This window comes from Loxodonta africana, chromosome 22 (assembly GCF_030014295.1).
Source record: "Loxodonta africana isolate mLoxAfr1 chromosome 22, mLoxAfr1.hap2, whole genome shotgun sequence".
NCBI classification, from domain to species: Eukaryota; Metazoa; Chordata; class Mammalia; order Proboscidea; family Elephantidae; genus Loxodonta; species Loxodonta africana.
In genome coordinates, this window is record NC_087363.1 from 15,528,684 (window position 1) to 15,554,145 (window position 25,462).

General features: G+C 45.6%; 1 protein-coding gene across 4 annotated transcripts in view; it reads left to right on the forward strand.

The window, feature by feature from the left end:
• Positions 1 to 25,462, forward strand: part of ARHGEF3 (Rho guanine nucleotide exchange factor 3) — a 353,777-nt gene that overhangs the window by 14,338 nt on the left and 313,977 nt on the right. Inside the window, exon 1 of one of the 4 annotated variants that reach the window (XM_023547600.2) lies at positions 424 to 2,869. The exons of 2 other annotated variants lie outside the window; for them this stretch is intronic. The gene's annotated coding sequence lies outside the window, so the exon portion shown is untranslated. Of the gene's footprint in view, positions 1 to 423; positions 2,870 to 25,462 lie in introns of those variants that run through there. One more of the 4 variants, XM_064274350.1, reaches the window with a different exon arrangement.

Sequence of the window (25,462 nt, forward strand, 5' to 3'; positions counted from 1 at the left end):
CCACAACTGATGACTGCCCTGACAGGGAGCACAACAGAGAACCCCTGAGGGAGCAGGAGATCAGTGGGATGCAGACCCCAAATTCTCATAAAAAGACCAGACTTGGTCTGACTGAGACTAGAGGAATCCCGGCGGTCATGGTCCCCAAACCTTCTGTTGGCCCAGGACAGGAACCATTCCCGAAGACAACTCATCAGACATAGAAGGGACTGGACAATGGGTTGGAGAGAGATGCTGATGAAGAGTGAGCTACTTGTATCAGGTGGACACTTGAGACTGTGTTGGCATCTCCTGTCTGGAGGGGAGATAGGAGGGTAGAGGGGGTTAGAAACTGGAAAAATTGTCACAAAAGGAGAGACTGGAAGGAGGGAGTGGGCTGACTCATTAGGGGTAGAGTAAGTGGGAGTATGGAGTAAGGTGTATATAAGCTTATATGTGACAGACTGACTTGATTTGTAAATGTTCACTTAAAGCTCGATAAAAATTATTAAAAAAAAAAAAATGGCTGCAGCAGTATATCGACAGGGAACTGCCAGAAATTCAGGCTGGTTTCAGAAGAGGACGTGGAGCCAGGGATATCATTGCTGATGTCAGATGGATCCTGGCTGAAAGCAGAGAATACCAGAAGGATGTCAACCTGTGTTTTATTGACTATGCAAAGGCATTCGACTGTGTGGATCATAACAAACTATGGATAACACTGCGAAGAAGGGGAATTCCAGAACACTTAATTGTGCTCATGAGGAACCTTTACATAGATCAAGAGGCAGTTGTTCAGACAGAACAAGGGGATGCTGATTGGTTTAAAGTCAGGAGAGGTGTGTGTCAGGGTTGTATTCTTTCACCATACCTATTTAATCTGTATGCTGAACAAATAAATAATCCAAGAAGCTGGACTATATGAAGAAGAACAGGGCATCGGGATTGGAGGAAGAGTCATTAACAACCTGTGTTATGCAGATGACACAACCTTGCTTGTTGAAAGTGAAGAGGACTTGAAACACTTACTAATGAAGATCAAAGACCACAGCCTTCAGTATGGATTACACCTCAACATAAAGAAAACAAAAATCCTCACAACTGGACCAATGAGCAACAACATGATAAACGGAGAAAAGATTGAAGTTGTCAAGAATTTCATTTTACTTGGATCCACAATCAACAGCCATGGAAGCAGCAGTCAAGATATCAAAAGACTCATTGTATTGGGCAAATCTGCTGTAAAGGACCTCTTCAAAGTGTTGAAGAGCAAAGATGTCACCCTGAAGACTAAGGTGCGCCTGACCCAAGCCATGGTATTTTCAGTCGCATCATATGTGTGTGAAAGCTGGACAATGAATAAGGAAGATCGAAGAAGAGTTGACGCCTTTGAATTGTGGTGTTGGCGAAGAATATTTAATATACCATGGACTGCCAAAAGACAGAACAAATCTGTCTTGGACGAAGTGTGGCCAGAATGCTTCTTAGAGGCAAAGATGGCGAGACTGCGTCTTACATACCATGGACATGTTGTCAGGAGGGATCAGTCCCTGGAGAAGGACATCATGCTTGGTGGAGTACAGGGTCAGCAAAAAAGAGGGAGGCCCTCAGCAAGGTGGACTGACACAGTGGCTGCAACAATGAGCTCAAGCATAACAACGATTGTAAGGATGACGCAGGACTGGGCAGTGTTTCGTTCTGTTGTGCATAGGGTCGCTGTGAGTCGGAACCGACTTGACGGCACCTAACAACAACAACAACAGGAAGAAAGGCCTGGTGATCTAGTTCAGAAAATTAGCCAGTGAAAACCCTGTGGATCACTATGGTCCTAGCCTATCGTACATGAGGTTCCCATGAATTTGGAGCTGACTTGATGGCACCTAACAACAACAACGACAACAAAATCACATATTAAAAGGTCAGTTTATACCCCTAAGTGCGTTTGTGCACTCCAGATGTTAACACTCTGGCACAAGTCCTAGTTTTCATTCTCAAGGAAGAAACAAAAAGCGAAACACCTACATTTGCATCACTAGAAATGCCATTGTACAAACTTAAGAACCTAGAAAAACTACATTTTGAAACTTTAATCCACTCACGCCTCAGCGTACTCGCAGCTGGCGTGAAGAGCTCCCATTTTAAACAAAAACAGTGCTAGTGTGTGCCTGTCAGCTCGGAGTTATTTATCACTGTTGCTTCAAAAAAGCAATTAAAAAAAATTGATTTGGGCTGTTTTCAGTTTGTTTCTGGGGGGAAAACGTTATATGCAATAGAAAATTTTTTGAGATCCTCAAAATTTCAGATCCTTCTGGTTAGGAGGCTTCCTTTATCCAGGCTGTTAAGACAGGAGGTTGGTAGGGATCTCATTTTCCTTCTTTAGTGAGGTGTGTGCGCCCGCGTGTGCATGTCAATATGGAAAGTTAGGGGAAAAACACAGTGAGATAACTCAACCTTAAAACAAGGAAGTGTGCTCCAGAGCTGAAGTCTCGCACTTCAGCTTTTGTCCTGTCTCAGAAGGTGAACTTAGCTGGCCTTCTGTGACCTCTCTATGACGCATCTCCACGGGTGACGGGGGAGTCGTTTCTCTCCAGTGAGGCATTAATTTTACAAAAGCCCGGTGCAGTCTTGCAAGCTCAAGTGGTTTTCTTAACAAAGCAGCCCCATTTCATGCATTCTGGTCTGGGCAGGGCCTCACCAGTCCTTGGCCATCGTATTGTGAGTCAGAAAATGTTTAAATGAACCGCCTGAGTCTTCTGAGGAGAGAATTGGCAAGTTAACTTTCAGAGGTGCAGTGAGTGAGTGGGAGAATTGATAGGAATGTTAGCCGCTCAGCTGTGTTTTAACAGTACACGATAAGGAAGAAAGCTAACGCGTTGTCTCTTAGAGTCAGGTAAGAATGACGATGATGCTACCAAATTTGATCGAGCGTTTGTTATGTGGTGGAGTTCAGTGAGTTTTCACACTTGTTTTTGACCGTGACCTATTGTAAGAAACAGATCTGGACTGCAGCTGTGTGTGTGTGTGTGTGTGTGTGTGTATCTAAAACAAAAGTTGTGAAACAAGACTTAACCTATCTATGTTCAGTGTCTTCTGATAATTCTTTTCTACTTCCATCTTTTTCATGCTGTTAAAAAGAAACGATGTTATGTGAGCCACCAAATTTATTTCACTAGTGGGACAAAACCTGCTGTGGGAAACACTGCTAGACAGCTTTACTATGTGCCTTCCATATTTTATTTCATTTAGTCCTCACAACAACCCCGTGGCGTGGGTAATATTATACCCATTTTACAGGTGGGGAAACCGAGACACAGAGAAATAACTTGTGCGGGGTCACACTGCCAGTGAGTGATGGTGCTGGGATTTGAACTCAGAAAGGCTGAATCTTGTTAAGAGCTCATGATGTGAACCCAGGTCACATACCTAGCTTGTGTAGCAATTAAGGCATAGTCTATAATTTAATATCCTACTGGGCTTTTGTTATTACGTATTGAGAAAACCAGCCACAAAACGAACACAAAATTAATACCACTTGTTTGACTTAAAGTTGCCTTTTGAAAACAAATGTATCCACTATGGCAACTTGGATGAATATGAGGACAGATTTATTCTTCTTGGGTTGTTCTGTTTTGTGGGTTTTTTGTTTTTGTTATTTTTTTAGTCATCTGGGAACTTTCAATTTCATGTAAGTACAGGTCCTAAGGGATAATTTCTGATACAAAATCAGTTGTGTTTTGGGGTAAGTCAGGTTCCGTTTGAGGAGCCCTGGTGGTGCGGTGGTTAAGCGCTCAGCTGCTAACCGAAAGGTTAGTGGCTCATGGGAGAAAGATGTGGCAGTCTGCTTCCATAAGGATTACAGCCTTGGAAACCCTATGGGGCAGTTCTACTCTGTCCAGCAGGGTCACTATGAGTCGGAATCAACTCAGTGGCAATGGTTAAGGCTCTCTGAAGACGTTCAGAAGGAACATCTCTTTGAAGATGTTCAGTGCCTGGAAGCTGGAGTTTGATATTTTTACAAATAGGAGGAATCCTCAGGAAGAACCCCCTCTCTCACGATTGATTGCAAGAAAGCCTGTCCCTGGTTCCCATGCAGTCACAGGGGCAGAGCATGGGTTGACAGCTGGGGTTGGAGTGGGGACAGATTTTCTTGCTCTGAATTGAGTTAATTTTTCTTACATTTCACTTTTAGACCAGAGAGCTGAGAGTTCATGGCCCTAAGTAAACAGAGCCATTTCTCTTCAGCTAACGGGGGCGTGTTTTGTGGGCTTGGCTGAGGTGGGCTGTGTGTGCTCCTGCAGCCTTTGTGTCTCAGCTGATACTTGATGCCCTTGGCTCTCCTGTGCCGCAAGCTACCACACAGCTGTGGTGCCCTGTGAGTCGCTGCCCCGGAGCTGTTGGTACCTGGGGCTGCCTGGGGAAGAACTCAGCCTATACATGAGAACATGGTATCAGGAAAGATTAAATTTATTGTCATTTTAATATAATTTTATCTTTATTGAGATATAGTTCACATACTATAAAATTCACCCTTTTAAAGTGTACAATTCAGGAGTTTGTAACGTCTTCGTAAGGTTGTCCAACCATCACGGCTATCTAATTCCAGAACATTTTCATCACTCCAAAATGTAGCTTTTATTTTGAAAGTAGTTTAAACATTCAGGAACACTGTCTTCTGAATCAATCCCATAAGCAAACATACATGCTGTTATTTCTCCCAACTTAAACCAACCAAACAAAAAAACTAAAACCCTCCCTTCACTTCTCCGTCCAGTTGTACCCCCACTTTTCGTTTCTTTTCTTATTTTGTCTTTAAGGAACAGAAATGTATTTACTTTCTTCCAGTTCTGGAGTCTGAAAGTCCAAATCGGGGTCCTGACTGTGTCACTTGCTTCCTTGCCGCTAGCCTGGGAATTCTTTGGTTCCTTGGCTGGTAGATGACCCTCACATGGCCTCTGCCTTCTCCATTTTTGCTTCCATCTGTGTCTAACCTGTTGTTTTTATAACTCAGAAGTGATTAGGTTTAGGACACCCCCCACACGGATATGGCTTCATTAGCATAACAAAGAAGATCCAGTTCCAAATAGGATTACACCCACAGGTATAAGGGTTAGGAATCCAAAGCATGTTTCAGGGGGACACAGTTGAATCCGTAACACAGCTTGACAGAGACATCATGGAAAGAGACAGTCAAGGGGCTCAGCTAAAACCACTGATACCCAGGGTGACTGTGTGCACACCCAAGACTGCACCGTCTGAGGAGTGACACCAAATCTTCACACTGAAAGGGAATCAGGCTTTACTAAAATAGTCTACCCAAGGGATATAGGGTCTGGCCCTCCCACAGTCCACTCTCCAGTCCCAGCAGAAGGTCAGAAACTAAGCCCACTTGTCATTTCAGGACACAGAGGATTCTGCAAATGGCAGTGCCTGAAAGCTCCGTGTTGTTGGTGATACACTGAAGGATACCTCAAATTCTTCATAGTTGTCCATCTTGCTAAGAATAAGTGACTTACTATCCAGTCCTCAAAGGCAATCCACAAATTGCCCACAGAATCAAGAAACCTACATTTCTAAGGGAATGGAGCTTACAAGGGCATATTATCTTCTAAGGCTATAATCTTCTCAAAATCTGCCAGTCAGAAGCCTACTACATGCAACACAGAACATCTCAACATTATTAGTTTACACAGACTTCTCTTCAGAAGACACTAGCTGTACAAGCTACCTTGATCAGTCACCCATGCTACGTTAGGGCCACCCCAGATCAATTTTGTTGTTATGGTCACATCTTAAGGCCAGTCACAGTTCCTGGTTTTTCCCTTGAGGGACTCCAAAGCCTCCACACACATTAACTGATAGAGGCAATATAGGCATACCCCCATTTTTCTCCTTCACTTTAGAGCAAAACTTCTTGAAAGAATTGGCTACATTTGCTGTCTCCAGTCTTGCCTCCTATTTTCTTTTGAACCCATCATTCCAATCACATTTGAGTCCCTCTCTCCTCCTTCCTGAACATTTCTTGTCAGGGTTCCCAGTGACTGCCATGTTGCTCAACCCAATGGCCCATTCTCTGGCCCCATCCCACCTGGCAATCAGCAGCATTTGACACAGTTGTTCACTTTCTCTTCCTTGAAACCCTTCTAGGACACCTCTCCTGGTCTTCTTCCTACATCTTAGCTAATGGCAACTCCATCCTTCCAGTTGCTCAGACCCACAACCTGAGGTGTCGTCTTCCACTGTCGTATCTCTCATTCTCCACATTTATCAGAAAACCCCACTGGGTGTACTTTCAGACTATATCTAGAATGTGGCCACTGCTCACCACCCTCACCATTACCACCTTGTCCAAGCCACTCTATCCCTCATCTGCATGACTTGGTGGTCCCTCTGCTGCCCTCCCAGCCTCTGTCTGGCCCCTTTCAGCTTGTTTTCAATTCAGAGCCAGCAGGATGGCCAGATTGTCACTCTTCTGCTCAAAACTCTTGAAGGACTCCCATTGTACTCACAGCAAAAGCCGAAGTCCTTACAGAGGCCTACGAGGCCCCTATGATCTCACCTTGTTACCTCTGTGACTCCTCTCTTAGTTTGTTTATCCTCTCTTCACTCCACTCCAGGAAGAAAGACCTCAACACTGCTTCTCTAACTGGACACCTCAGGAACTTTGCACTTGCTGTTCCATCTGTGATGCTTTTCTTCCCTTGTCTTCCGAGAGGTTCCTTACTTCTTTCCGCCTTTACTTAAATATCACCTTCCCTAGCCATCGTATCTAAACTGTCACCACCAGCCAACACTCCTCTCCCTCTTCCCTGATTGTTTTTTTCTCCCTTTACTACTCATCCCTGTCTGTTATAGGGTACGTTTTGCTTATTTATCTTGTTTGCTGTCTGCCTTCCCCACTGGAATATAAGTTCCATGAGGACAGGGGTTTTGCTTCTGTGTTGTTCCCTGCCATGTCCCCAGCACCTCACCTGCCCCAGAGCAGGCAGTCAATAAGTATTTGCTAAACACATAAAATAGTTTGGAAAATAGAGATAAAAAGCCATTTGCTATAGTACAATGATTCTTCCATTAGGATACATTTTTTTCTTGTCTTCATTTTTTCCTTTACCTATGAATTACGAGGAAACCCTGGTGGCATAGTGGTTAAGTGCTACAGCTGCTAACCAAGAGGTAGGCAGTTGGAATCCACCAGGCACTCCTTGAAAACTCTACGGGGCAGGTCTACTCTGTCCGTTAGGGTCACTCTGAGTAGGAATCGACTCGACGGTAGTGGGTTTTATGAATTATAATATATATCTATATTTTTGTGTCTTGGCTTTTTCCACCAGGCATTCCTGCGTAAGTCTTTTTTTTTTTTTTAAGTTGCTACATAGTCTTCATGATTATTGCTTTCTTTTTAAATCTCAAAAAAAGTTTAATCGATTTAACAATATTACAATTAAAAATTTCTATGCATGAAAAAAATCCTTAAAAAGTACAAAGACAAGTGGCAGCCTGGATAAGCTGTTTTGAAAATAATATAACCAACCAGGATTAGTATGCAAAACATATTTAATCTTAGAAATCAATAATCAATTAGGCAAAAAATATAAATTAGTGATTTATTACAGAGGAAAATCAAATGATCCACCCACAAACATGTGACATGATACTCAACCTTATTAACAATCAGGAAAATGCAAATTAAAAATAAGATTGTATTTTATAACCATCCATTTGTCAAAACATAAAAAGTCTGACAGTATTAATTTTTGAGGAGTATATGGAGAATTCAGAGCTCTCATAGACTGCTAGTGGAAGTCCATATTAATGATTATTGCGTTTTAAACAGCTGCATAATGTTCTACCAAGTCGATGTAGCAACTTCGTTTAATCTTGTTGTTTTGTTCCCTAGTACTGGGCAGCTTCCAGTTTTTGGCTATTAGAGATCCCGCTACAGTGAATGTCTGCTAGGCACTGCCCTGTCCTCCCCGCTTCTCCTCTGGAAGGAGTGCCCATTCTTCTGGCCCCAGGGGTGGGGCAGGGAGGGCCCAGGCTGGGCCCATCGTGGTTCCCCATGACTCAGCTGTGGTGACTGCTTCCGGCCAGGCCATGGGCTTCCTGGATTTATCCTAACTCACTCAGAAGCAGCCAGCACAGTAAGGATGGGCCCCCAGAGTGCAGGGTGGCGGCAGCGTGAGAGGGCTGGGCACACTGAACCTTTGAATCCAGGCACGTCACTGTTTGAGCTGTTCCAATCTCCTTTCCACAAATGGCCTTTTTTTTGCTGATCCAGGTGAGGGTGGGTTTCTCACTGCAAGGAACCAGTCTAGACTAATCCAATCCAGTGGAGCCTCTCTCCCATGCCTTGTTCTGGTTGTCCCTTAGTACTGAGCAGGTAAAGATTTAACTAAGGCTTTGTTCGGGGCAGAAAATGAATGTAGGCAAAGCAGCACCATATCTTTGCTGCAACTGGAAAAATGGTATCAAACAGACTCCCTGGGCACAGAAGCTGGACTGCTATCCCACAGGGGTCACTGCTCAAACCTTAGTTTATTCGTCTGTAAAATGGGGATGAGAATAATCATATCCCTGCTCAGGGAACTACCTTGAGGACTCAAGGCCTTAGAACAGTGTGTTACAGAGTGCGCACTGGCTGAGCGTTAGCTGCGGCAGCTGCGGCAGTTCTGATGCTACGCTCGGGTGTGCAAGGGAAGTCAGAGGGTGCCATGGGTGCAGACCCCTCTAGTGACCCTCCTGGACTTCTGCCTTCTGGGTTGAAGTGAAATCACAGTGAAGCACGCAGTGAAAAAACAGGCAAAGACAAAGACAAAAACAAACAAAAAACGGTGGGGAGATAAACCAGCCTGCAGACCCAGAGCTCCCCTCTGAGGTTCTGGCCCTGCAGGCTGGGAGCTGGTGCTAGCGCAGGACACTGGCCAGGGGGTAGGAGATGACAGAAGGAGAATTTACTTAGTGACCGTGTGGGCAGGTCCCTCCAGACCCAGGACTTAGGCCCCCTGCGAGTCACAGCTCCACCCTTGGCAAACAAAGAGATGTGGCAGGGAGGGGCTGGGCTGTGATTCAGAGGCCGCAGGTGCCCTTAGCTTCCTCCAGGCCCCGCTCCCCAGTCCCTGAGACTGGGCCCCTGCGTGGGTGGGGTGGAGGCAGGTGTGCCCATTTCCTGTGCAGGCCAAATCCAGAGTTCTTTTGCAGCTTCTCTTTCAAAACCAGGTAGCCGCAGTAGCTGCATTGGTTGAGCACTTGCTGTGTACAGGCACAGTTATCTCATTTCAGGCCCCACCCCCACCACCACCCAGGTAGTCTTTACAGAAGAGGAAATGGGCTTGTAGGGGCGGCAGATGGCAGAGCAGGATTGGAACAAGTTGCTGATCCAGGAGCCTGGATTTATAACTGTGCGTCTGCACATATGTGCACACACACACTTGTGGAAGGATGGACTCCAAAATGTGACTTACCTCTTTAATTTTCATTTCTGATGTGTGCAAAAATGTAACAGAACTTCGAAAAAATGACCAGGCTCACTTGGATCAATTTACCACAAATGTTGAAGTAGATAAAATAAGTATGATGTGGATCACCCCTTGAGGAAGCCAGCAGTAATGCCCGTTTCCAAGCTGTTCTTTATTTTTCTGTCTTGTTTTACGTAAAGAAACTTGCTCTTTCAAGATTTTTACTTGAAAGAAATTGTGGGAAGTATGTAAGCTTTCCAGCCACTTCTTTTTTTTATTTTTATTATGCTTTAGGTGAAAGTTTATAGCTCGTTAATTTCTCATAGAAAAATTTATGCATACATTGTTATGTGACCCTAGTTGCAATCCCTATAATGTGACAGCACACTCTCCCTTTCCACCCCAGGTTTCTCATGTCCATTCAACCAGCTGCTGTCCCTTTGGCCTTCTCATCCTGCTTCCATGCAGGAGCCGCCCATTTGGTCTCGTGTATCTTCTTGAACTAAGAAGCACTCTTCACAAGTATTTTTTATGTCTTATAGTCCAGTCTAATCTTTGTCTGAAAAGTTGGCTTCAGGAATGGTTTTAGTTCTGGGTTATCAGAGTGTCTGGGGGCCGTGTCTTCTGGGGTTTCTCTAGTCTCAGTCAGACCATTATGTCTGGTCTTTTTTCATGAAGTTGAGTTCTGCACCCCACTTTCCTCCTGCTCTGTCAGGGACCCTCTCTTGTGTTCCCTGTCAGGGCCGTCATTGGTGGTAGCGGGGCACCGTGTAGTTCTTCTGGTGTCAGGGCCGTCATTGGTGGTAGCGGGGCACCGTGTAGTTCTTCTGGTGTCAGGGCCGTCATTGGTGGTAGCGGGGCACCGTGTAGTTCTTCTGGTGTCAGGGCCGTCATTGGTGGTAGCGGGGCACCGTGTAGTTCTTCTGGTGTCAGGGCCGTCATTGGTGGTAGCGGGGCACCGTGTAGTTCTTCTGGTGTCAGGGCCGTCATTGGTGGTAGTGGGGCACCATGTAGTTCTTCTGGTCTCAGGCTGGTAGAGCCTAGGGTTTATATGGAGCTTTTGTCTCTTGGGCTCATAAATACCTTGTGTCTTTGGTGTTCTTCATTCTCCTTTGCTCCAGGTGGTTTGGGACTAATCGATGCATCTTAGATGGCTGCTCACAAGCTTTTAAGACCCCAGACGCACTCACCAAAGTGAGATGCAGAATATTTTCTTAATACACTTTGTTCTGCCACTTGACCTAGATGTCCCCCAAAACCATGGTCCCCAGACCCCAGCCCTTGCTACTCTGTCCCTTGAAGTGTTTGGTTGTATTCAGGAAACTTCTTAGCTTTTGGTTTAGTCCAGTTGTGCTGACTTCCCCTATATTGTGTGTTGTCCTTGCCTTCACCTAAGATAATTCCTGTCTACTTTCTAGTTAGCCAATTCCCCTCTCCCTCCCTCCCCATCCTTGTAACCATCAAAGAATGCTTTCTTCTGTGTTTAAACCTTTCCTTGAGTTCTTATAATAGTGGTCTTATACAATATTTGTCCTTCTGCTACTGACTAATGCACTGAGCATAAAGCCTTCTAGATTCATCCATGTTATGAGATGTTTCGAGGATTCATCATCATTCGTTCTCATTGCATAGTATTCCATTGTGTGAATATACCATAATTTCTTTATCCATTTATCTGTTGATGGGCGCCTAAGTCGTTTCCATCTTTTTGCTATTATGAAGAGTGCTGCAGTGAACATGGGTGTGCATGTATCTATTCGTGTGATGGTTTTTATTTCTCTAGGATATATTCGAAGAAGTGGGATTGCTGGATCGTATGACACTTCTATTTCTAGCTTTTTAAGGAAGTGCCGAATCGATTTCCAAAGGAGTTGTATCATTTTACATTTTACACCAGCAGTGTATACATATTCCAGTCTCTCCACAACCTCTCCAACATTTTTTATTTTGTGTTTTTTTTTTAATTGATGCTAGCCTTGTTGGAGTGAGGTGGTATCTCATTGTAGTTTTGGTTTGCATCTCTCTAGTGGCTAATAATGATGAGCATTTCCTCATGTATCTGTTAGCCACCTGAATGTCTTCTTTGGTAAAGTGCCTGTTCATATCCTTTGCCCATTTTTTGATTGGGTTATTCATCTTTTTGTAGTTGAGGTTTTGCAGTATCTTGTAGATTTTTGAGATTAGACCCTGATTGGATATGTCGTAGCCAAAAAAATTTTCCCATTCTATAGGTTGTCTTTTTACTCTTTTGGTGAAGTCTTTTGATGAGCATAAGGGCTTTTTAGGAGGCCCCAGTTTTCTAGTTTCTCTTTTGGTATATGTGCATTGTTAGTTATGTTTTATATTCTGTTTATGCCATATATTAGGGCTCCTAGTGTTGTTCCTATTTTTTCTTCCATGATCTTTATCGATGTAGAATTTGTATTTAGGTCTTTGATCCATTTTCAGTTAGTTTTTGTACATGGTGTGAGGTATGGGTCTTGTTTCATTTTTTTGCAGATGGATATCCAGTTATGCCAGCACCATTTGTTAAAGAGACTATCTTTCCCCATTTAACTGACTTTGGGCCTTTGTCAAATATCAGCTGCTCATAAAAGCTCATAGGTGGATAAATTTATGTCTGGTTTCTCAATTCTGTTCCATTGGTCTATGTATCTGTTGTTGTACTAATACCAGGCTGTTTTGACTCCTGTCACGGTATAATAGGCTCTAAAATCACGTAGTGTGAGGCCTGCCACTTTGTTCTTCTCTTCGGTAATGCTTTACTTATCCGGGGCCTCTTCCCTTTCCATATGAAGTTGGTGATTTGTTTCTCCATCTTGTTAAAAAATGTCATTGAAATTTGGTTCAGATTGCATTGTATCTATAGATCACTTTGGGAAGAATTGACATTTTCACAGTGTTGCATCTTCCTGTCCATGAGCAAGGTATTTTTTTCCACTTATGTAGGTCTCTTTTGGTTTCTTGCAGTAGTGTCTTGTAGTTTTCTTTGTATAGGTCTTTTACGTGTCTAGTTAGATTTATTCATAAGTATTTTATCTTCTTGGGGGCTATTAAGTGGTATTGTTTTTGTGATTTCCTCTTTGAAGTTCTCTTTGTTGGTGTAGAGGAATCCAACTGATTTCTGTATGTTTGTTTTGTATCCTGATACTTTGCTGAAATCTACTATTAGTTCATAGTTTTCTTGTAGGTTCTTTGGGGTTTTCTGTGTATAAGATCATATCATCTGCAAATAGAGATACTTTTACTTCTTCCTTACCAACTTGGATGCCCTTTATTTTTTTTGTGTGCCTTATTGCTCTGGCTAGGACCTCCAGCACAATGTTGCTTAAGAGTGGTGATAAAGGGCATTCTTGTCTTCCTCCCTTTCTCAAGAGGAATGGTTTCAGACTCTTTCCATTTAGAATGAAGTTGGCTCTTGTCTTGGTATAAATGCCCTTTATTATGTTGAGGAATTTCCTTTCTATTCCTATTTTGCTGAGTTTTTATCATGAATTCCTGTTGGACTTTGTCAGATGCCTTTTCTTTGTCAATTGGTAAGACTAGCTCTTTTGTTTATTTACATGATGGATTACATTGATTGTTTTTCTAATGTTGAACCATCCCTGCATACCTGGTATGAATCCCACTTGGTCATGGTGAATTATTTTTTTGATATATTGTTGAATTCTATTGGCTAGAATTTTGCTGAGGATTTTTGCATCTACATTCATGAGGGATATAGGTCTATAATTTTCTTATGGTGTCTCTACCTGGTTTTGGTATCAGGGTTATTATGGACAGCTACTTCTTGATCAGTGTGGTAACGGATAACAAATCTGAAGAGTTAAAACTCATTACATATGGGGAAAAGGAAATTCATTTTAGCCAATGATTTTAATTTTAGGTCCTGAAATTTTATCATAGTTTTTAACTTAGTGGCAAAATGACTCATTTAGGTGGCCTCTTCTCAACTTTTACCTGCATAATACACCATCTAATACTAACAGCAAAGTCAGGGAGAGCAAGAATTAAGCATCTACTGTGTGTCCATTACAGTTGGAGGCATTCATTCATTTATTCATTCAGTAAGTGTCTATTAAGTGTTGCAGTGACTGGTGTTTGCTTAATTGGGTGGGGTATAGAAGAAATAGATTAGGATTGAGTTGACTATTGATGGTGTTTGATGGGCACGGGGGTATGTTGTATTCTTTATGTGTTTGAACTTTTACATTTAAAAAGTTCATATGTACGTGTGTATATATATATACACATGTAGATACATACACACGTGTACACATACATACACATTCACACATATGTACACACACCATACATATATACACATACACACATGTACACACACATACACATGCTTACATGTGCACACACATACACATACACACATGTACACACACACACACATATAACCTTGCCCTGTGCTAGGTGCTGAGGAGACCTTAGTGGCCAAGATAGGCTCAGATGCTGCCTTCCTGGAGTCAATAGAGTAATTCAGGAAACAGATATTAATCAAACAGTCACATGAATGCAAGTAAAATTATAGCTGTAATAAGTGCTGAGAAATCATAGAGCAGAAATGCCAAAAGCCTGCAGCACAGACGTCATTCCACCTAGAACTGGAGGTGAGGCTTAGAGCGCCCAGCTTGAGAAAGCGTCAAGAGAGCAAGCAAAATGAGGGTGTGGATGCGTCCAGGCCTACAGGAGAGGGCGGGGGGGCAGGTATGTGTGTGCATGTGTGTGCGCAGGTACCTGCATAGTCAAGGCTGAGAGGGGTGTCTCTGGTTCTTTGACTGCCTGACCTGTGCTGTGATAGAAGGCTTTCAAGGTAGACCAGTGGGATGAATTCCTGTGAGCCTCATAAAGGACTTTTGCGGTGCGCATTCAAGAAGAGAACTGAGTTTTAGCGGAATCCTCCAGTGGCTTCCAGCTCTACTTAGAAAAACCCAGACATTTTCTTAGCTTCAATTACATGTCCTTCTACTCTTCATCATCCCCCTGGTCTCATGATTGGGTCTTATTTTTTTTGTGGTAAATATATGTGTAACAAAGCATTTTCCATTTCAGCATTTTTTACATGTACAATTCAGCGACATTAATTACATTCATCATGTTGTTCAACCATCACCACCATCCATTTCCAGAATTTTCCATCACCTTTAACAGAAGCTCAGTGTTCCCTAAGGGACGGTGTCTTTTTGATCAAAAGCCCTTCCCTTTCTCAGCACCTTTGTGCCATTCCTCCTATCCCGAATGCTCTTTCTGTTCTCTTCTCAGGGGCTCCTTCCCATTTCTATGTCTTGGCCTTACCTGAGCACTTCTCCCTGTTTATTTTCTCTTCTGCCATTTTTCATTGGTCTCTTTCCCAGGCTGTGAGCACAGTGACAGTGGGGATGCATCTGCTTGTTCTCCGTGCCCTTCCCACCTCCACATCCCCGCCTGTAGGTGCCCAGAGTGGGTGCTGAGCATACATGGGCTGAATGAGTGGCAGCTCTGGCCACCAGGTGCTGCCTTGCATCATTTTTCAATTTAAAATGATTTTCACACACACAAAAAAAAATTTTTGTGGTTGTAAAGATGGACTTATGGAAAGTTGTGTGGAGTGGAAGCTTTATGTAAGATGGGAGTACTTTATGCATGGTGTCTGGAAATTCTCCCAAATAGGGATGTGTGCTCGTAATTCTGTGTGTTGGGCTGTATAGGGGGAAGGGTGGAATCGGGATCCAACTGCAGGATCCAGATAAAGGACTGGGGTGTCTGGGAAGCTGCATCTTCCTCTGGGGGTGACAGGTTGGTTCTCCTTGTGTGTCTGGTTTATGGTCACAACTGACAGAATTTTACCCTAAAGTACACCCTAGCCACCTCTACCTCATACCATACACAAAATAACTCCACGTGGATTGAGGACCTAAACATGAAAGGCAAATCAATGGAGCTTCTAGAAGATAATAGATAATAATATCTGCATGAACTTGGGTTACATGTAGATTTCTTAGACAAGACACAAAAAATACTACCATAAAGGAAAAAGTTTATAAATTGGACTTCATTAAAATGAAGAGCTCCTCATCAAAAGACACCATTAAGAGAGTGAAAAGGCAACCTGCAGTGTAGGAAAAGATATTTGATAAGAAATATATATGTCCAACAAAAGGCACACATCCAGAATATATCAAGAATTTCTATGAACCAAAAAGGAACAACCCAGTTTTAAAAATAGACAAGACGAGCAAGCTTGTCACCAAAGAGGATATCCAAATGACCAACAAACGTATGAAAAGATACTTAGTCATCTAGTGCTGCTATAACAGAAATACCACAAGTGGATGGCTTTAACAAAGAGAAATTTATTCTCTCACAGTCTAGTAGGTTACAAGTCCAAATTTAGGGTGTCAGCTCCAAGGGAAGGCTTTCTCTCTCTGTCGGCTCTGCAGGAAGATCCCTTGTCATCAGTCTTCCCCGGGTTGAGGAGCTTCTCAGGCGCAGGGACCCCAGATCCAAAGGACATGCTCTGCTCCCAGGGCTGCTTTCTTGGTGGTATGAAGTCCTTACTCTCTGCCTGCTTCCCTTTCCTTTTATCTCTTAAGAGATAAAAAGGTGGTGCAGGCCACACCCCAGGGAAACTCCGTTTATATTGGGTCAGGGATGTGACCTGATAAGGGTGTTACAATCCCACCCTAATCGTCTTCAACATAGAATTACAATCACAAAATGGAGGACAACCACAGAATACTGGGAATCATCACCTAACCAAGTTAATACACGTTTTGGGGGGACACAATTCAATCCATGACAATACTTAACCTCAGTAGACACCATGAGATACCACTGTACAACCAGAATGGCTAAAATTAAGAAGACTGACAGTGAAAGTGTAGGTGACGGTATGGAGTAATTGGAACTGTCTTACACTGCTGGTGGGGGTGTGAATTGGTACAACCACTTTGGAAAATCATTTGGGAACATGTACGCATCTAAACATAGGCCTACCTGTGTCACAGCCATTTCAGTCCTAGGTATGTACCCAAGAGAAATGATCGTGTATGAGCCCCAAAAGACTTGTACATGAATGTTCATAGCAGCTTTATTAATAATCACTAAAAACTGGAAACAACCCAAATGCCCATCAACAGCCAAATGGTTAAGTAAATTGTAGCATATACACACAAGAAAGTACTACTCAGCAAAGGAGAAAAAAAAAAACTACTGCTACACACGACAACATGGATGAACCTCATAAAGCAATGACGAGTGAAAGAAGCCAGGCACAGAGGATCCATAGTGTATGATTCCATTTCTGTACAATTCAAAACCATGTAAAACTAATCAGTGCTTTTAGAAGTCCAGATGGTGGTGATTGCCTTTGGATAGAGGATTAACTGGGAAGGGACATTAGGGACCCTTCTGGGGGCTGAAAGTGTTTTATATTTTGATTTGGGTGGTGATTCCAGGGGCTGGGGCATAAATATCTAAAAACATTCTTGAGGGCCACATAAACCAGAGATTCCATCAGCCTGAGACCAAAAGAACTAGATGGTACCTGGCTACCACCAGTGACAGCCTTGACGAGGAACACAAGAGAGTCCCTGATAGAGCAGGAGGAAATTGTGGAGCAGAACTGAAATTCATATAAAAAGAACAGACTTAATGACCTGAGACTGGAGGAGTCCCTGAAGCCATGGCCCCCGGACACCCTGTTAATCCAGAACTAAAGCCATTCTCGAAGCCCACTCTTCAGACAAAGATTAGACTGGACTATAAAACATAAAATAACACTCCTGAAGTGTGCGCTTCTTAGTTCAAGCCGATACATGAGACCAAATGGGCGGCTCCTGCATGGAGGCAGGATGAGAAGGCAGGAAGGGACAGGAGCTGTTTGGATGGACATGGGTAACCTGGGGTGGAAAGGGGGAGTGTGCTGTCACATTATAGGGATTGCAACTAGGGTCACAGAACAATATGTATATAAATTTTTCATGAGAAACTAACTTGAGCTGTACTTTCACCTAAAGCACAACAAAAAAATAAAAATAAAAGAAGAATGGAAAGAAAAAAAACCTTGAGCTGTACGCTGAAGGTTTGCGCACCTTTATGTATGTTGCAAACTATTTTGTTGCAGTATACAAAAAAATAAACTACATGCCAGCCTCTTTTAGAGTCGTTGGAGGAGGACTGGGGAGATGTAGCAAAGCAGAGGGCATGGCAGGCCGGAGGGGATGGCCAGGAGGAGGCCTGGTAAGAGCCCTGCGGGTTCCGTGCCATGGAGCTGTGCCCCGCCCAGGTGCTGGCAGTGGCAACTGCTCCTGTGTGTTCCTCCTCACCCACACGTCCTGTGGCACATGAGCACTAGCTGCCACTGTTCCCTGGCATGGTCCCTACCTTGCAGAGAGGACCAGTGCTCAGGAGGGACTGTGGCCTTTCCTAGTTCTGGTGCTAGTTAAAGAGGGGTGCATCTACCTGGTCCTTCCAAGGTTTGCTCTACTCGGACCCCCGGGAACGTCCCAGCCTGGGAGGGGAGGAGCCTGCCCTCCGCCAGCTGAACGTGAAACCGAGGATTAAATGGTGGTGGTAGCTGGTGTTACTGGGTAGGCTGGAGAGGATCCAGCCAGGAGAACACACCTGCCTCTGTTTGTCTGGGCATATCACCCTGCACCCACTCCCTGGGCTGCTCCTCAGCAACAAATTAAAGCCTGTTACGTAGATGGCCTGGGGCAGCCCCAGTAGCTGGCTGGCTGGGGCAAATCTCCAAGCTGAATGGACTGTGGTGCCCTGGGGGTGGTTTGAGCTGGAGATGGTCTCTGGCCCTGTGCTTGGGTGCTCTGCCAGGAGACCATGCTGTTCCCAGGCTGAGGTTGCAGTGCTGTTTGGGGACAGTGTAAGCCCTGCCCTGGTTGCGGGTCTGAATGCAGCAAATATGGGACACTAGCAGGGTTTGGTTTTTATGTGCATGTGTGTTTGTGGCCTTCCATGTTCTGTAAAGGAGTTAAGGCATTTTATCAAGAAAGGATGAGCAAGGTGTAGGGGTTAAGAGTATGGGCTCAGGAGCAGACTGCCTGGAATCTCAGGTATGAGACCATGCTAGGGACGGTGGCAGCTAGTGTTCACATACCGCAGAATGTGAGCGTGAGAGCCACGGGATCTAGGACACCCCGCCGGCTGGTGGCTCAGGCCCTCTGAGCTTCAGTTTATGGGCATGCTAGAGGATAAATTAGGGATACGTCTAGGTAACATAACAGTAGTAGTTCAGCCTCCTTGGGCTGCCGTGTGGATTCAGTGAGGTAGTGAAGACAGAGCTCTTAGGGGAGTACGTGGCACACAGTCTGCGCTCAATAGATGTTAGCAGTGGGGGTGGAGAAGGGCGTTTAGACGTGCTAGAATAGGAGAGCGCACCTGTGCCCACAAGGGGTGCGGTGAGTCAGTGTGGGTAGAGCACCCAGGACAGTGCCTGCACACGTTGGGGCTCAGTGTTCGCTGGCATCATCACGCCATCATCTGACCACGGGTCCTCGATCCCTTATCTGCAGTTACGGAATCAGGAAAACCACAAGTTTTTAAAAAAAGTTTGATGCAAACTTATTTGGTGGCAGAACCTGACCTGAGTCAACAGGAGATTATTTAGAGCATTTAGCAGAAATAGTAACTTCTTCAGCTGCAGAAATATTTATGTAGGTGAGGATACAGCCCTGCCCCGACCCTGCTGGCGTGTTACGTAACGTACCATACATGCTTCGTATTAACCAGTAACCCGGAGCTAGTTGTTGAGTTGATTCTGGCTCATGGTGACCCCATGTATGTCAGAATAGAACTGTGCTCCGTAGGGTTTGTAATGGCTGGTGTTTTGGAAGTGGATCGCCAGGCCTTTCTTCCAAGGAGTTTCTGGGTGGACTCAAGCCTCAAAACTTTCTGTTAGCAGCCGAGCATGTTAATTGTTTGCCCCTCCCAGGGACTCCATGCTTCATATCACCCTTCAATAATGCAAACAAATGGTGAACTCTGAAACACATCTGGCTCCAAGGTTTGGGAAAAGGAATTGTGGACTTGTCTGCCATAATTTATTCTCCAGAGGGCCGTTTAGGTTGCTGTCTATCTCTGCTGCTGTGGAGGATGCTCCGGTGAATATCCTTGACACTCATCCTTGTGTCCTCACCTGTATCTGTAGAACAGAATCCGCAGACTTGGCCATTGCTGGGTCTGCGGGGATGTAGATTTGAAATTTCAACACCTATTGCCAGATTGGCTTTCAAAGAGATGAGAGAAATAGATAATTCCAGCAGTAGCATGGGAGTGTGAATTTGTTCGGTGCACTCCCCGGCTTCTGAGAGCCTCCACAGCTGTCCAAAGCCCATGGGCTTCCGTCCATGCTCCTTTCTGTGGTGTTCACAGTCTTCCCTTCCCAGTCTGGCCCCAGCCTGTCTGCTTAGCCTTTCTCCTGACACCGTACTTGGACCTCAGACTAGCTGCACAGTCTTGTGGTCAGTCAACCCCCCTGACACACCCATACCTGCCCCCAACCCCCATTGTGTTCCCTGGGGCGCAGCCCTGAGCAGGATAGATCTGCCCCCGCTCCATGGCCTTGCTTTCTGGGGGAAATAGGGGGCCTGACAGTCTGGTAGGTCACCGAAGGCCTCTCTGAGCTGAGAAAGGGAGTCCCTGGGTGATGCAAACAGTTAACACATTTGCTGTTAACTGAAAGGTTGGAGGTTTGAGTCTACCCAGAAACTCTTTGGAAGAAAGGCCTGGCAATCTGCTGCCGAAAAATCAGCCATTGAAAACCCTACAGAACACAGCTCTACTCTGACACAGGTGGGGTCGTCATGAGTCAGAATCAAATCGATGGCAACTGGTTTGGTTTTTGGTTTCAGAGCTGAGAGGAGTTAGAGAATGAGAGGGAACAGCTTTCAGGCAGAGAGAACAGCCCGTGGGAAGACCCTGAGACTTCCTGGGGATTTGTACCTTCAGAGCTGTGGGAAGCCTGTGCAGAGGTTTAAGCAAGGGAGTGGCCTGTCTGACTGAGTTGGTATCTTAAATGCTGCACATCAGTGTGTGGAGAAGGCGTGAGCAGTGGGGTTAGAGAGGCAGGGGTAGAGGGAGAAAGGTCAGGCCAGTAGCTGACTGGATATAGGGGGTAAGGAGAGAGAAGAGTCAAGGACACCTCCTGCTTTTCTGGCTTCAGAGCCTGGCTGGATAGAGGTGGTGTTCCCTGAGCCTGAGACTCGAGAAAGGGAAGGTGGTGATAGTGAAAAGAGCAAGAGCTTATGCCGTCTGGGTTCAAATCCCAGCCTCACCACCTATTGGGATTGGGCCCTGAGGAGGGGGTGGATTTCCCTGCACACTGAGCCTCCCTGTTCTCATCTGCAAGATGGGGGTTAAAATAGCCCTCAGTAGGGTCATGGTGGCTGTGAGCAGTGATAACAGAAGTCCAGGGGCTGGCACACAGTGGGTGCTGGGTGATGCAGACCTCACCCTCCCTGGGTGCTGGGTGATAGATAGAGACCTCTCCCTCCCTGGGTGCCAGGAGGCCACTCAGCTTCCCCAGACATGACTTCTCTGTCGGAATTGCCTCCTCAGCCATCAGTTGCTGATTTCTGTTCTTGCCAGGCTTTCTTTTGTTTTCCCTGATGGATTCTAAGCCCCTTAGAACCCAAACCACAGGCCAATCATGGTTGTAAGATACTGGGATTCCATGATAACGATTTCATGTCAGCTACTAATTTTTTACTAAAACATGTACATTCTAGAAATCCTTACAGTGTAGACAGTGAAGCAAGCCTCTAGTTCTGAAATGAGGCTCTTGGGGCCCTAATCTCACCTCCGCCACTCCGCCACTCTGAGACCTTGAGCAAGGAATGTCTCTGAGCCTCAGTTTCCCCAGTTGTGTAACGGGGCTTGTAATGGTGTCTACCTCACAGGCCTTGGACACCTGCGTTTCTGAGACATTCCCCAGTCAACCTGCTGCTTAGAACATTCTGCTGCGTCTGAGGCAGGAACTATGTCTTTTCAGAGCCAGACACATGTGACCCTGAGTAAATGTTCCTGGAATGAAGGAATGTGTGAATGAATGAAACATCTACTGCGTGGCTTGGACCTCCCACAATAACCCCAGCAGGCTGGACTGATCCAGCTTGGAGCAGCCCCTGCTGGTTGGTGGCTTACACTCACCTGGGAGGGATCTTTAAGATACAGGTGCCCTGGCCAGCCCACATTCCGAGATCCTGATTCAGAGGCCCAGGCTGGGGCCTAGCATGGTGCTGTATGTTGATGTCCCTATAACCAGCCATGTCAGGACACCTGTGGGTTCTGAAGTCCTGTGACTCTGCCAGGGAAACACCACAGCCTTGTCCTCAGGCTCAGCCTCTGGCTCGTCCCACCCTGTTGGGTGAGGCACCTTTTCTTGGTGCCAGGTCACCAGGCGGGGTTTCTGGGTGACAGCAGTTTCTCCCTCCGGTTGTCAGCAGGAATTAAAAACGCTCGGCTGTTCTGAACTCTGCTACCACTGGTAATTACACAAGGGTAAGCGTCTTCATCGCAGCCGATGCCCCAATATCTTGGGGGCCTAAGTCTCCAACTTTGCCTTGGCTTGTGGTCTCAATCTCCCTGCCTGCCCCTTGGGAGGAGGACAGTGGGGGCAGCTGCTCCTGCCTCAGCAGAACACAGGGCTCAGGGGCCGGCCTTTGTCTCCAGAAGCCCCATTAAAAAAAAAAAAAAACCTGTTGCCATCGAGTCAATTCTAACTCATAGTGACCCTATTGCACAGAGCAGAACTGCCCCATAGGGTTTCCAAGGCTGTGATCTTTACGGAAGCAGACTTCCACACCTTTCTTCCATGGAGAGTCGATCTTTTGGTTAGCAGCCAAGCACTTAACCTTTGGAAGCATCTGCACAGGGTGTCATCCACCCCTGCCTAGATACAGAGGACTGGTGACAGCCAAACAGAAGGGTCCTCCTTCATCCCTAACTCCCTGCCTCCTGTGAGTTTCTGGATGGGCTTTGGGGAAGGCGAAGTCATGTTCCTGGCATGTGCGGGTCAGCTGAGTGATAGAGGTCCCATTATGGTGGAAGACATGCCGCCTCAGTTCATTCTCCTCAGCCCAAGCAGTAGGTAACGTTCAGCAGCTGGCATAGAGACCAGTGCTGCACTCGTGACTTGGCTGGCTGGACTCCATACACTCATTCTTCATCCTTGTTTCTTGTGTGTATGTGTGTCATGGGTGTGTGTCTCCTGGGGAGGAGGTGTAGGGATCTGAAATCCTGGAGGGGATCTTACACAGCAGATCCAAGCTATGGCTCCTGGATCCTTTGGAGAGGGGAGGGAACAGGTCGGAGGCTGGAGGGGCTGAAGGCCTTTGTGTGTCTGGGCCACCAGGAAGGGGCTGGAGCTCTCATAGCCTCACCTAGGGCTGCCATCAGTGAAGTTGCTTTCTTCAAGACTGTGGCTAAGGAGGCTAGTTTATTGCCTCCTCAGATCTCTGTGCTTGTGCAGTCTTGCCTTTTGGGTGGGTCTGTGATGGTTCCTTGATGGGTATTTTTATATTCTTTGGAAGTTCTCTTTCCACCTTCTTCTCATCCTCCCGCTTGCTCAGCATCTCAACTCCTGAGGGCTTCAGATTCTATCTCCTGGGCCGTTGACCCCAGAGACCCTGGGTTAGCTTCATTCCAGCAGAGGGTTCCTCTCTTCTAACTCCCCAGAACCCCTAAAAGCTGAATACAATGTCAAATCTGGAGCTTACTCACCGTAGGACCTCTGATGAGCTGTTTAACCCCTCTGAGAGCCTCTCTCCTTGTTCATGTGTTTTTTTTTTTTTTGTAAAGTAGGTGAGGTAATTATGACACTCAGCCTTTGCTTGCATTTTTTCTTTGAATCCCCACAAAATCCCTATGAGGCAGACACTGTTATGACTCTGTTTTACAGTTGGGGAAACTGAGGCACAGGGACATTCCTTGCCCAAGGCCTCAGAGTTGCTAAGTGGTAGAGGTGAGATTAGAAAGCCAGCAGTCTAAGTTCAGAGCCCAAGGCCTCCCTTGTTGGCTGTCTGCATTGTGTTTTTACAGTCCAGATGTTTTAGTAGCTTATGTGAAATTATGTTATCGTGGAACTGTGGTGTGGTGGAATCATATCCTACTTGTATTTAATTTAAGAAAACCAAACTAGAATCTCTTAGAAAAAAGAAAGAAACAACCTTTTAGTCTCATTGTTCTGCTAAATGAATGTGTTTTCTGGAGAGGGCTGGAGGTTGGGGAGTAGTGAATCCATGGGTCCCCTAAGCTGGCCCCACATCCCACGTGCCGCAGCTAGTGTGGGGCAGTCAGTAACCCTCTGTGGGTTTTTTACTGTTGTTGTTAGCTGCCGTGAAGTTGATCCCCGTCTCATGGTGACCCCATGCACAATGGAATGAAACTCTACATGGTCTTGCATCGTTCCCATGATCAACTGTGAATCAGACCACTGTAATCCATAGGGTTTTCATTGGCTGCTTTTCAGAAATAGATCACCAGGCCTTTATTCCTAGTCTGTCTTAGTCTGGAAGTTCTGCTAAAATATGTAAGACCTCCACTGACAGACAGGTGGTGGTTACATATGAGGTGCATTGCCTCGGATTTGATCCCAGGTCTCCCTCATGAAAGGTGAGAATTCTGCCACTGATTGTGTGTATGTAAATATATTTTTAAAAGCTTGGAAGACATATCCCAAAATTATTTTTAAGTGGCTGTCTCTGAGGAGGGACATGGGATTGGCTGGAGGTCACAGTGGTTCAGTCTGCAGCCAGTCGTGGGGATGGCACAGGACCGGGCAGCATTTCATTCCGTGGTACATGGGGTTGCCATGAGTCGGGGCCAACTCGCTGATGGCTGACAAAAACAGAAAACATACGGTGGTGTGCCCATAAATGTTGAACAAGCAGCTCTTGGGGCGGGGGAAGGGGGAAGTCATGACTCGTGGTGCTTGCCGGTTGCCATGGCTTGAGTACTCCCACTACGGCCAATGTCAGGCCACCAACATACAGGACCGAACATGAAGCTGGAAAGACATGCCCCGTAGGCTCCCTCAGGCTGGTGTGTGGTGGCTGTAGTGCACCATGCCAGCAGGTACGCGTACCTCTAGGAATATGGAGGGCTTTTCTGATGGGAATGTTATGTACCTTATCCATTGTTCCTGCTATTTTCCTACAAGGTTAAGTTGAGTTCTTTTCCCGTGACAGCGGGTTTGGGTCTACTTGGCTATTATAAATGCTGGGTAGTATTCCACACCAAGTGGTCATTGTTTACCCAGGCCCCTGTTGATGGGCATTTTGGTTGCTTTTCCTTGGGTACGTCTTTTCAGTAAGTAGCCTCTGCCTCCTGAGGCACAGGCACTTTTCATCTGCATCCATGGGGCTGCTGTGGGGCCATCTTGGAAGCACTAGAATGAGCGGATGCTTGGAAACAACCGGATTGGATGCTGGGTCTCCAGCCAGGCAGAGCACTGGGAGGGAATGCCACAGGTTTGAGCTGCCTGTTGGCATCGTGGGCCACCACCTGATGCTACCATGGTGGACGGCTTTCTGTATCATTGTCTCTGGTCCAGTTTAGGATCATAGCAGCCCTTGGGTGGTGGCCTTGTTTTTAGCCAGGGGCTCTGGGCCATGTTTCTTGGCCATTGGAGAGGTGAGGTCATCTGTAACAGGTGGCTTGGGACCTTGGGTTGTAGCTGAGTTGTCCAATGAGCCTCCAGCCCTGACCTTGGCTCTGACCCTGAGGTTGGCGGACATCGAGAAAAAAATGTATCTAGCTCTCTCCCTGTGCTGATAAAAGCCTGGAGTACAAGCCCTGACTGTCGTTTGCTGATAAATGTTTATAAAGCCTGCTGAATGCCAAGCCTGATGCAGAGCAAGGAACTCGCAGAGCTTTCGCAAAAGTTTCCAGAGGGCGTGCCCTGATTTGGATCTGAAGGTGAAAAGATGTTATTTGATGAAGAGTTTTAATATGTTGTTATTTGTGTACTGGGTGAATTTTTTTTTTGTATGTGTGATCAGGTGTGTCATAGGTGTTTATTAAGC